This window comes from Oryctolagus cuniculus, chromosome X, assembly GCF_051225735.1.
Source record: "Oryctolagus cuniculus isolate XC-2025 breed Fujian yellow rabbit chromosome X, ASM5122573v1, whole genome shotgun sequence".
Taxonomy (NCBI): domain Eukaryota; kingdom Metazoa; phylum Chordata; class Mammalia; order Lagomorpha; family Leporidae; genus Oryctolagus; species Oryctolagus cuniculus.
In genome coordinates, this window is record NC_142888.1 from 74650255 (window position 1) to 74662980 (window position 12726).

Below are 12726 nucleotides of genomic sequence, written 5' to 3' on the forward strand. Positions count from 1 at the left end.
TTACTTTTTACTTTTTATTTTTTTTAAAAAAATATTTATTTATTTGAAAGAGTTACACAGAGAAAGGAGAGGCAGAGAGAGAGAGAGGTCTTCCATCCGATGGTTTACTCCCCAGTTGGCCGCAATGGCTGGAACTCTGCCTATCCAAAGCCAGGAGCTTCTTCTGGATTTCCAACGTGGGTGCAGGGGCCCAAGGACTTGGGCCATCTTCTACTGCTTTCCCAGGCCATAGCAGAGAGCTGGATGGAAAGTGGAGCAGCCGGGACTTGAACCAGCACCCATATGGGATGCCGGTGCTTCAGGCCAGGGTGTTAACCTGCTGCGCCACAGCACTGACCCCTCTTTTTACTTTTTGGAGTGTGGCTACTAGAGAATTTAAAATTACGTATGGCTAATGTTTGTGGCTCACATTGTATTTCAATTGGCCAGTGCTGCTTCAAGCTGGTTAGAAAACAGGCATAACATTTGCTATCATTGTTGGTGATCTCTAGGAGTCATTATTGCTGGCTAGGGAGCATGGCTTTTGAACAGAATCAGTTCCAGAGAGAGTTACAGTTTGAATAGAATCAGTTGCATCTGTGCATACTATGGGCACTTTGTTGGGGATGAGGGATTGAAAAAGGAATTGATTAGATGCTGTTCAGTTCCCACCTAATGATAAGAGGCAGAAAACCTAAAAATGTCCTATTAATGAAAGTGGAATGATTGTTCTCAAGAAATTCCTGCTGCTTATTTTTCTCTTGAAGTTTCCACAAAAGTCTGTAAGTATGAAAAACATTAAAATAAAGAAATAGAAGCTAAGCCTCTTTATATATACAGTTCCTATATTCACAATCACTATCATCAAGAATAAAGAAGCCAAATCCTGTTAAACATGCTTTGCAGTTTGGTACCATTTTTTAATCTGGAAGTGCCTTAATAACATTAACTCATTAATCATCACAATCTCTCTGAAATTTTGAGCAGTGAGTGTTATTATCCAAGTTTATGCATTAGGAAAGAATCAGTGAAGATAAAGGTCTTGCACAAATTAGATTGTGGTTAGCAGAGCCCACTTGCCAGTATGAAATAGTTAGGAGATGATATTAAATGGGATGTGGTACAGGGACCAGTGTTGTAGTGCAGCAAGTTAAGCTGTTGCTTGTGGTAGTGACATCCCATGTTGGACCACTGGTTCAAGTCCTGGCTATTCTGATTCTGATTCAGGTTCCTGCTGATGTACCTGGAAAAGTAGAGGATGATGTCTTAAGTAGTTTGGTCCATGCCACCCACATGGGAGTGAACTGCTGGTTCAGTTTACACATGCCTGCAACAGTCAGGGCTGGGCCAGCCTGAAACTAGGAACCTGGAACACGATCTGGGTTTCCCATATGGGTGGCAGGGTCTCAAGTACTTGAGCAGTGACCTACTGCTTCCCAGAGTACACATTAGCAGGAACTAGAATTGGAAGCAGAGTTGAAACTCAAACCTGGGCACTCTAACATTGAATGTGAGTGTCCCAAGCAGTATCTTAACCTTTGCACCAAATGCCTGCCTTGTAGTTTCTTTTTCATTATCTGCACATTGTGGTTTATGGGCCAGAGTTTTTTTCTTTTTAATTTTGATGATTTTTTTAATCGATCATACTTTTGTTGTGGTATCTAAAAGATTCTCTGCCAAACCCAAGATAGCAGAGTTTGCTTTTACAACTCTTACAGTTTCTTGGGTGGGCATTTGCCATGACAGTTAAAATGGTACTTGAAACACCAACATCTTATATTGGAGTGTTTGAGTGCTGGCTCTGCTTCTGTTTCTAGCTTCCTGCTAATTTGCTTAGAGCCAGCAGGGATTGTTCAAGTTGTTGGGTTCCTGCTACCTATGTGAGGGTTTCAGATTGAGTTCTTGGCTCCTGGCTTCGGCCTAGTCTAGGTCTGGCTCTTGTGGGCATTTGGGGAGTAAATCAGAAAATGAAAGATCTCTCTCTCTCTCTGCTTTTTAAATAAACATTTTTTTTTCAGAACAAATTTTACAGGTCCTTTTTTTGCTTTTAGGTCTATGATCTATTTTCAGTTAATTTTTTGTTAATGGTATGAAATAAGGACTTTAGTTCACATATATATCCAGTTGTTCCAGCAATATTTGCTTAAAAAAGTGATTCTTTCTCCCCTGAATTTCCTCTAAAAATTTTAGCTGACAAATAATAAGCATGTATGTTTTGAGGTACAGTGTGATGTTTTAGTCTATGTATATATTATAGAAAATTCAATCAAGTTAATTATTATTTCTTTATGCTGAAAGTATCAAATGTATCCTTTTAGCAGTCTTGATCTTGGTCACCACCCAATGCAATAGATCACTAAAACGTATTCTTCCACTCTAACTGCAGCTTTGTTGCCTTTGATCAACATCTCCCCTTTCCCCATCTCTCCCCATCTCCTTCAATGTCTGGTAGCTACCTTTCTATTTCTGTGAGATAGAGTTTTCTAGCTTCTACATATAAGTCTTTGACTTTCTGTGCCTATATTTTTTCATTTAGCATAATGTCCTCTAGTTCCTTCCATGTTGTTGTAAATAACAGAGTTTCCTTCCTTTTCAAGGCTGACTAATACATTCCATATTTTCTTTTTCCACTTGTTCATTGATAGCCACTTACATTGCTTCCATATCTTGGCTATAATAATGCTTGAAACAAGTATGAGAGTGCAGTTGTCTCTTCAATATACCAATTTCAATTCCTATGAATATATACCCAGAGATGTGAGTGCAGTATTATATGGCCAAAGTATCTCAACTGACATTTCTCAAAAGAAGAGGTATGAATGGTCAACAAATATATGAAAAAAAATGCTCAAATCTGTAGCCATTGAAGAAATTCAAATTAAAAAAACAATGAGATATCACCTCTCACTTGTTAGAATGGTGATTATCAAAAATATATACCATAATAAGAGTTGGCAAGGATATGGAGAAAAGCTCTTACACACTGTTGGTGGGAATGGAAATTAGTGCAATCATTTTGGAATATACTGTGGAATTTCCTTAAAAATGAACTTACCTTTGAACTTTTGTTGAAAATCACTTGTTCATATGTGTTGTGAGTCAATTTATGGACTCCTTCCTGTTCCATTGATCAATACCACACTGTTTTGATTATGATAGCTTTACAGTAAAAATTAAATCAATTATCTTATCCTTCCAACTTGTTCTTTTGAAAAATAGTTGTTTTGGGTAGTTTTATTGTTAGGCTTTCCATATGGATTTTAGAATCAGGTTGTTACAAAAGAGCCAACTGGGATTTTGATTGGGATTATATTGCAAGTATATATCAATTTTAGGGGAATTGACATCATAATGATATCAAGTCTTCTGCTATATGAACATAGTATCTTTTTCTATTTATTTAGGTCTTTTATTTATCTCAAGAAGGTTTTGTAGTTTTCAGGGTGCACGTTTTATACATCACTAGTCGGATTTGCTCCTAACTCCTAGAACAAGAGCCTTCTGTGTATACTATTCCAAGCCCCTTTAATCTTGAGATATTCTTATAATTAGTGGTTCCATTCAATAATAGATTAGATGAGTGTTTCAAAGTAATGTCAGTTGATCACAGAGACAAAAATGTGTCCTAATACTTTTCAATCTGTTCTTTAATTGGAGTTATGTAACTGAAATCATTTAGTTTCGCATTAGGTACACAGCAGGCTTGCATTCACACTAAGCATCAGCTTCCAGCATTGTGTTCTTTGTGGGGTGTGTGTGTGTGTGTGTGTGTATCTACATCTGCCTGTGTGATAGTTTACTGAATTTTTATAAGTTTATAATTAAATTGGTACCATCAAACCTTTGAGGACATGACAAATAGGATTCTAAGATGGCCCTCACGATTTTTGCCTTCTGGGGTACACTTTATATATCCTTCTCTCCTTAGGTGTGGGTGGGAATTATTAATAAAATGAGATTTCACTCACATGAATAGATTACATTACATGACAAAAAATGAATTTTGAATTAATCAAAAGGGAGGGGTGGGCACTTGGCACAGCAGTTAAGCCACGGGTTGGGATGCCTGAATCCCATATTGGAAACATTTGAGTCCTGGCTCTGCTTCTGATTCCAGCTTCCTGCTAATCCACACTTTGGGAGGCAGTGGTGATGGCTGAAGTACTTGTATCCCTGCTGTGCATGTGGGAGACCTGTCAAATTCTTGGCTCCTGGCTTCAGCCTGGCCTAGCTCTGGCCATCGCAGGTATTTGGAGAGTGAACCAGAAGATGGAAAATCTCTCTGCTTCTCTCTGTCTCCCTTTCCATTTCGAGTAAAAATAAATCAATATTTTTCAAAGGGAGATTATCCTGGATGAGCCTGACTTAATTTGGTGAAAGACCTTAAAACAGGGACGTGGACTCTTCCTGAGGAGAAAGAAGTTTTCTTGCTGGCCTTGAATAAGCCAACAACCATGTTGTTAATTGTCTGTAGGGAGGGGCAACCTCTAGAGCCTGTATATGCTAAATAACTCAATGCTGTAACTAAAAGGAATGAATTTGCTCAGCAACCTGCATGAACTTGGAAGGAAATTCTGTGTTCATATGAGAACATAGCCTGGCTACCATGTTGCTTGCCACCTTGTGAGCTCCTGAACATTGAAATATTAGCCATGCCTAAACAGCTGATGCACAGAAACAGGTACTAAATGTATATGGTTTTAGGTCCCCAGGTTTGTAACAATGTGTCACTCAGCAATTAAAAGTAACTAATATTGTGGATGCTTGTAACAATGTGTCATTCAGCAGTTAAAAATAACTAACACAGTGGATACTTGTGCTGACATTTGAACTGTTCACTATTGCATTAGTTTCCTAGAGCTGCCAGAACAAGGTGCCATAGTCTGGGTCACATTAGCAAGAAAAATATATTTTTTTTAATAGCTCTAAAGGTTAGGCATCCAAGATCAAGGTGTCACCAGGTTTGGTGTCTTCTGAGGCCTCCCTCAGCTTGCTTCCTTTCTGTGTCATTACATGGTTTTTGTGGGCACACATCTCTGTGTCCTAATCTCTTTTTATAAGACCAATTGTATTGGATTAGGGACCATCCTAAAGACCTCAGTTTAACAGTTACATCTTTAAAGATCTTATCTACAAGCACAATTACATTCTGAGGTGCTGGGGGTTAGTGTTTCAACACATGAATTTTGAGGAGACCCAATTCAGTGCATAATAGCCGTAAAGCTGTTTTTGTATTCTTTTCACAAGTGCTATTTTGTTTTGAATTTTTTTAATCCCCGAACCTCTGTTACATACAAGTATTCATATTTTACCATAATGTTAACATGGTTAACATGGAAAAATCCTTGTTATTCTTATCCCTAGTTTCTAGTAACCAATTGGTCTGATATTGAGAAAGATAGCACATTGTGAGTACATATATGCATATGTGTGTGTGTGTATGGTTATGGATTTTATATACTGACAAAGTACTTTCACATGCATGATCTTATTTGAAATCCCAGATGATGTTGTGAAGAATATCAGGACATTATTTTATTATCCTCACTCAAAATTCAGGAAAACACACTTAGACAACTGAGGGAGCTAACTTACTCTCATGTAGCACATTAAGTGTCTTCTAACTCTAAGTATAGCACTCCATCCACCAGATTAACTGTTCTGACAAAGCATTCTAGCCCCAACAACAGGCTTCCTGTTGAGTAAGCATATTTGAAACAACTTACTCTAAGTTCAAATGCATATTTTATAATTGCCCCATCTCATCACCTTTAGTATGAACTCTGGAGGGTTTTCTCCTTGTGTGGATAAGGGCTGCTTGGGCCACACACAGTTATCCTGTTTACTTGACATTTCTGTTGGAGAAACTTATTGTACAGTAACCTCACTTGAACTTTTCTAAGGCAGGGATGATGTAGTGATTTGGACACACATCAACTCAACTTATATTTATTTTAACTTGCATGCTAGTTTTTTTTTTTGATACATGCTGAAATTGATTGCTTTCAACATATCTCCTCAATGAGATTGTAAAATTGCTGTAACAGGTGCTTTCCATCTGATAGGCATTGAGTGTGTAATGTAGGTAGATAAGTACAATAATTATAGAATAAGCATGGTGAATAAGCTAACAATGTGTCCTTGTTAACAAAGGTGAATTGAGTTTTGAATACACTAACAGGCAAAAGATGATAATGCAAAATCCGTGTGGCTGTAGAGTTCTATTTTCACCAGTTCAATAAAGCCTAGCAAGGCAGTGTTCCTTTTAGTTCTAGCAAGTTTCTGAGTAGCTGATTATTCTTAAATTCACCTAAACCCACTATTAGAATATCAGTACATAGAAGTTGAAATACCAAGTCAGCAATGTTGAGCAAATTAGCCTACTGAAGAACTATCTCCCTTTGCCTGCCAACACTCACCTATAACTTCCTTCAAAAAGAAAAACAGAGAAAAAGAAAACACAAACAGTGATTGAACTGGTTGCTAAGAGCAAATTCCTATTTTTTTTTCCAAGGAGGAGTCTGGAATGAAGCAGAATCTGCAGAGGAAGAAGTAAAACAAGGTGGCCCCAGGCTGTAACCGTCAAGAAGGCAAAGAATGAATAGGAGACAAGGTGAAAAACAGGCTTGACTGGGGTTTTGGTTGGGGGCTGCTAGGCTGCAACTGGGAGGAGAGAATGCGGATTCTGACTCAGAAGAACAGTGAGGCCAGAGTTTGAAAGCAGTATAACATAGTGGTTAAGAACTTGGGCAACAGACACACATCACTTGAAAGTCTGGGTCCTGCTCTGGCCCTTATTAATTGGGCACCTTCTTAACCTTTCTCGTTTGTAACCTGGAGATAATAACAGCGTGTATCTCGTGGAACAGCTGTGAGAGCTAAGTGAATTTAGTTTCGCACTTGGTTCCTAGTAGGTGCTTAGTAAAATGTCAAGCTGCTTTATGATTGGTACTCTACTTCTTTCTTAACACTCTGTATTCCAGTTGGGAGGGGGAGAGCTGAAGCACTCAGCTGCGCTTGAAGGGTGATGAGCAGTTGTGGGAGAACCTGGGTCGGGCTTACTTTGAGATGCGGGCCCCAGTGAAGTGAAGTGGCACCACTTGCAGAGCACACCCTTTGCCCGGGGCCCTGATGTGGCTATGAGGAAGCCAGGGCCACGGCTGGCAGGACGCATGGGTGGATCTCCTTCAGTGGCTGACCCGGGGCGGCCGCACTGTTTCTTCTCCCTGGATACTTAACAGTTTTCACTTCTGCCTCCTGGGCATTAGAAGCCATGTGTGATCACAACCGACTGTCCTGATTTCAGAAGCGTGAGGGCCACTTGGCGGTCATCCCGCTTCCGGGCCCGGCCCTGCCTGGCTTTGGCTACTGCTGGGGAGTTCAGCTCGGACCCCACACGGTCCTAGCCCCAGCTCTTCGCGTCTCCCGCGCAGGCGCCGCCAGGCCACCCCCGCCGCCATGTTTCCCCCGCCCGCACGCTCCCTCCCACCACTCCCCCCTCCCCTCCCCAACTGGGCTCCCGCCCCGCTCCAGTATCCTCCCCCACCCCCTGGTGAGGTCAGGCAGAGGCTCTGCCGCTGCGGCCGCGGCAGCACGGCTCTTATTCCCCGGGATCCCGGAACAGGGACTTTTGAAAATCACTGGAGCGGCGTTTGGGTTAGGGTTTGCGCTGTCTGCTTGCGAGAGGACGGGGTGAAGTGGTTAGGGAGCGATCAGAGTGTTGCGGAGGTGCGGGTGCTGGTACCTCGCGGCAGGAGGCAGCCCCGGCTGTGCCGCGCGACTCCTTCTTCAGCTCTCGGAGCGTGAGCGCAGCTGCGGGCAGACGAGCAGCGGGACGCCAGGACGTGGCAAACGAGGTGAGGCAGGGTCTCAAAGTCACGGGGGCTCCACCAGCAGCTTCTCCGTCTCAGCGACCCGCGGGACGTGGCAGGGAGTTTGATTTGCACCAGGGGCGGTGGGGCAGGGAACCAGCTTCGCTCTTTGCCCGCCTCCCCCACCCCCGTTTCTGCCGCGTGCCGGTGCGCACCCTCGTCCTTACACCTTCGCATCGCTGCCTCTCGGTTCCTCTGGCCCCGCTGGACGCCTGAGCTCTTCTAGGACCACAGAACCCAGTTTCCCTAGACTTCTTTGTCATGCCTCCGAGATACTCTTCTATGGACTTCGCTGTCGCTCCCCTGACGCTCTGAGGTCCCTCTGCCCGCTCAGCCCCACTGTCTCTTGCCCTCTAACAGTTTTCTGCTTTGTGCGTCTTAATCCATCTGTCCCTTGGATTATAACTTGGGAGGCACCGCCGCTGGTTCCCAAGTCACGAGCACACTCCCCTTCTTCCTTGAAGCTTTCAAATTAGCCCTGAACATCTTCAGCCCTGACTGTGTTGACTTTTGGGGTTTAATTATAGTTGATTAATGATTTTGTTGGAGGCTTACAGTCTAGCCTCGGGATTACTGGAACTGATGGGGTCTTTCCTTCATTATATATGCTTTAGGCAATTCTGCCAAGTAACTTTACAGTTTCTTTCTGGGGCTCAATAACTTAGTCCAAGACCCACAGCCACTTAAAATGTATGTATGCATGTTTGTATGTAATCCATGTATATGGTCCTAAGGTTTCTTCCCTACTTCTGGGCAGGCCTGAGAGAGATGGGGCGGGTGTGTGTGTGTGTTGGGGGGGGGGGGGTGTTGGTGGGATTCGTGAAGCCTTGCTCCATTTCTCCGTCTGTAAACTAGGATGTTCCTTGTTTTAAGGCAGTTAAAATACTTAGTTGGGAATAAAGGCTCTTAGGTTAGCATAGACTCCTTACTTAGCACACTGCATGGGAACTGAGAGACTCTGGGATTTAAAACTGCCTCTATTAGGAGGGCATGTGCCCCCTCCCGTTTTTTAAAGAAGCCACAGTTTCAGATCTTATGTTTGTATAAACCCACCAGAAGCAGCATTTTCCAATACTCCTCTTAGCGATATCGTTGCTTCATCCCCGTAATAGTTGCCCTGTTAGTCCTCAAACAGGTTCATTTGTTCACTTTCACGCAGTAATTAGTGCATGAAGAAAATTGAATGGGAAGCAGAAAGTAGAGGCAGGATACCAGTGAGCAAGCACATGTAGACGTGTGCTGCTGTGTTGCAAATAGACTGTGCCTAGTGCTCAAATTTTAAAACAGAAAATGCAATACGCAGTTATAATGTGATTTTACATCTAAAAACATCGGCCCCCTTAACTGTAAGTTCTTACGAATACCATTATACCTAGCCCTGATAGATTTGCGGACTTTATGTGTGGCCAGGTGTTTTCAGTGCCACTGTGTGCATTGAGTGGCAGCACTCTCAGAAGAAATCAAGTTGTGGATGAAGATAGTGGCTAAGCTGGTAGCACTTCTTTTGGCAGGGTGACAAGGAGAGTGGTTTCTGCTGCAACATCAAATGCTGTATTTTTAAATAGATAAATAAGAGCCCTAGGTGCCTTTAGAAAGTGTAGTGTAACTGTATGGGGGTTAGTTGATGTTTTGAAGAGAGTTGCTTTTAAAGAAAGGTGAAGAGTATTGATTATCAATCTAGTTAGGTATATTACAGGTGATTTGTAGTTTTCCCCATTCGTTTGGGAAATCCCTCAGTTCAATTTAGTTTTATTTAAGAAAGGGAATGTAGTCGAGGAAGCGTGCTTATTCTAATAGGCCCACCTTTATAAAGCTGGAATTTTCTTTTCTTTTCTTTTCTTTTTTTTTTTTTTTGACAGGCAGAGTGGACAGTGAGAGAGAGAGACAGAGAGAGAAAGGTCTTCCTTTTTGCCGTTGGTTCACCCTCCAATGGCCGCCGCGGCTGGCGTGCTGCAGCCAGCGCGCTGCGGCCAGCGCACTGTGCTGATCCGAAGCCAGGAGCCATGTGCTTCTCCTGGTCTCCCATGGGGTGCAGGGCCCAAGCACTTGGGTCATCCTCCACTGCACTCCCGGGCCATAGCAGAGAGCTGGCCTGGAAGAGGGGCAACCGGGACTAGAACCTGGTGTGCCGGCACCGCATGTGGAGGATTAGCCTAGTGAGCCACAACGCCGGCAAAATTTCCATTTTTTTTTAAAAAGATTTTATTTATTTATTTGAGAGATGGGGTTACAGGGAGAGACAGAGAGAAAAGTCTTCCAGCCATTGGTTCACTCCCAAAATGGCCACAATGGCTGGAGCTGAGTCCATCAGAAGCCAGGAGCCAGGAGCTTCTTCTGGGCCTCCCACGTGGGTGCAGTTGCGCAAGCACTTGGACCATCTTCTACTGCTTTTCCAGGCCATAGCAGAGAGCTGGATTGGAAATGGAGCAGCCAGGACAGGAACCGGCACTGACGCATCAGGTGGAGGCTTAGCTCACTATGCCACAGCACTGGGCCCAGGAATTTTCTAAATTTTAAAAAATATTTATATTTATTTATTTAAAATCAGAATGACAGGGAGAGAGAGAGAGAGAGAGAGAATATGAGAGACACAGAAAGAATCTTCCATCCACTGGTTCACTTACCAAACAACCACTGAGGCTGGACCAGGCCAAAGCCAGGAGCCAGGAACTCTATCCAGGTCTCCCATGTGGGTTGGCAGGGGCCCGAGTACTTGGGCCATATTAGAACTGTGTTCTTACTTGCATTAGTAGGAAGATAGACTCGAAGAGGAGCAGCCCGGACAGGAATCTGTCCACCAAGCAGCTGCTTAACCCATTGCATCATGATGTGTGGCTCTAGATCTGTAATTTTCTTGGCAACCCATTTTCGAAAGACATGAAGCTTGAAACTTTTAAGGAAAGAAGTTTATATCATTTTGTTCATGTTTTTCCCTTTATGATTATTATTGATAGTAATTCTAGTCTAAGATCACCACTAATAAGAATGTGATTATACAGTAAAACTGTTTCCCAGGAGAGAAAAAGGTGGGTGTGAGTTAGCCATAGCATTTAAAATTTTGTTTTCATTAGTTTCTAACAGATTCAGTGTACTTTGTAGATACAAATCTAAGAATATACTGATATTCCCTTCCTCTGTCCCTCCCTCCCTCCTTCCTCTTTTCTCCTTCCTTCTCCATTTCTTTTTTTTCTTTTAGTTTTTGAGATAACATATTTTAAAATTACATTATGGTAAAAAGAGTTAATACTTCACTGAACAAGAAATTTAACAAGTAAAAAGCAAAGAACAAAACAGAACAAAAACCCCTAGTTTAGTGGGAATGTAGACAAGAACTATAAACAATAATGGAATGGAAAAATGACCATTTTACACACGTACAGTACATTTTAAAATAATCATGGATCATTAAATCTGTCATAGTATAACATTCTTAACCATTGGTTTGACAAAGGCATAGAACAAAGTTTTACAAAATAGTGATACACACAGATAATTCTTCCTTTTTTCTTTTTTTTTTTTTTAAATTTTAGCTCCCATATATGAGGGAGAACATGTAGTATTTGTCATAGCTTTTAAAAAAGATTTATATATTTGTTAAGGCAGAGTGGCTACCACAGCCATGTCTGTGCCAAGCTGAAATCAGGAGCCAGAAACTCCATCTTGGTCTCCCACATTGCGGGGCAGAGGCGCAAGTATTGCGCCATCTTCTGCTGCTTTCCTATGTGCAAGAAACTGAATCAGAAGTGAAGTAGCCAGGACTTGAACAAGCGCTCCTGTTTGGGATACAGCTTAACCCACTGCACCACAATGCCAGCTCTGCCATAAGCATTTTGCTGTGAATCTTCAGTAGGACTTGATATATAATTGATAGCTCACCTGTTATACCTAGAGGTTATTAGACTTGATATTTTCAATGTTACCAAATGCCAGTGTGGTTTGCTATTGTATTATCTTCTTTTTCATTTTCTCTGCATTATAAATTGTGTTTCTTCATGTAGTTTGAATTTCAGTAGTGTAGGCAATGAGATGAAAAGAAATGAGACTAACCAATTTCAAATTGTTTGATTTTTATTGATGTATAACAAACTACTAAAACCTCAAAATATTTTTTGAATCCATTGGTCAAAGCTAATCTATTTGCTATGAAATAATACCAACTTAATGGGAATTATTATGTTTCCGAAAATGTAGAAAGAATTTGGAAAAATGAACAGCCCTGGAGAAGATATTTTAAAATTAGAAAACTGGCTTTCTCAAGTGCCATTCATAACAATCAAGATTTTTTAAAGTTTATTTATTTATTTGAAAGTTAGAGTTACAAAGAGAGGAGAGGGAGAGAGGGAGAGAGAGGTCTTCCATTCGATGGTTCACTCCCCAGATGGCTGCAATGGCCAGAGCTGCACTGATCCGAAGCCATTAGCCAGGAGCTTCTTCCAGGTCTCCCATGCGGGTGCAGGGGCCCAAGGGCTTGGGCCATCTTCTGCTTTCCCAGGCCATAGCAGAGAGCTGGATCAGAAGTGGAGCAGCCGGTTCTCAAACCGGAGCCCATATGGGATGCCAACGCTTCAGGCCAGGGCATTAACCCACTGCACCACAGTGCCGGCCCCAAGAATTATTCTTTAATTTAGTAATGCCCATTACAAAATCTGTTGTATGCCTTCTGTGTGTCAAGGCTCTTTCCTTTTGTAGGGTATCCCAGTGCTGTTAGTCTACCAGAGGACGTAGACAATAAACAAGTAAGCAAATAAAGAGTACCCCTTATAGATTATAGTACGAATGGTGAAGAAAATAAATATGGAAATGTAACAGAGAGAGCTGGGAAGGGCCTACTTCAGCAAGGAGGGCCAGGAGAGGCTTATGTGATGGTTAATTTTTA

At 42.0% G+C, this 12726-nt stretch overlaps 1 protein-coding gene across 7 annotated transcripts in view; it reads left to right on the forward strand.

Moving 5' to 3' along the window:
* The first annotated feature begins 6493 nt into the window (after nucleotides 1–6493).
* Nucleotides 6494–12726, forward strand: part of KLHL13 (kelch like family member 13) — a 189197-nt gene continuing 182964 nt past the window's right edge. For 4 of the 7 annotated variants that reach the window (XM_070067101.2, XM_051827329.3, XM_008272915.5 and 1 more), the window contains exon 1: nucleotides 7540–7835. The gene's annotated coding sequence lies outside the window, so the exon portion shown is untranslated. Of the gene's footprint in view, nucleotides 6593–7505; nucleotides 7836–12726 lie in introns of those variants that run through there. The other 3 variants (XM_089323802.1, XM_008272916.5, XM_008272917.5) reach the window with 3 other exon arrangements.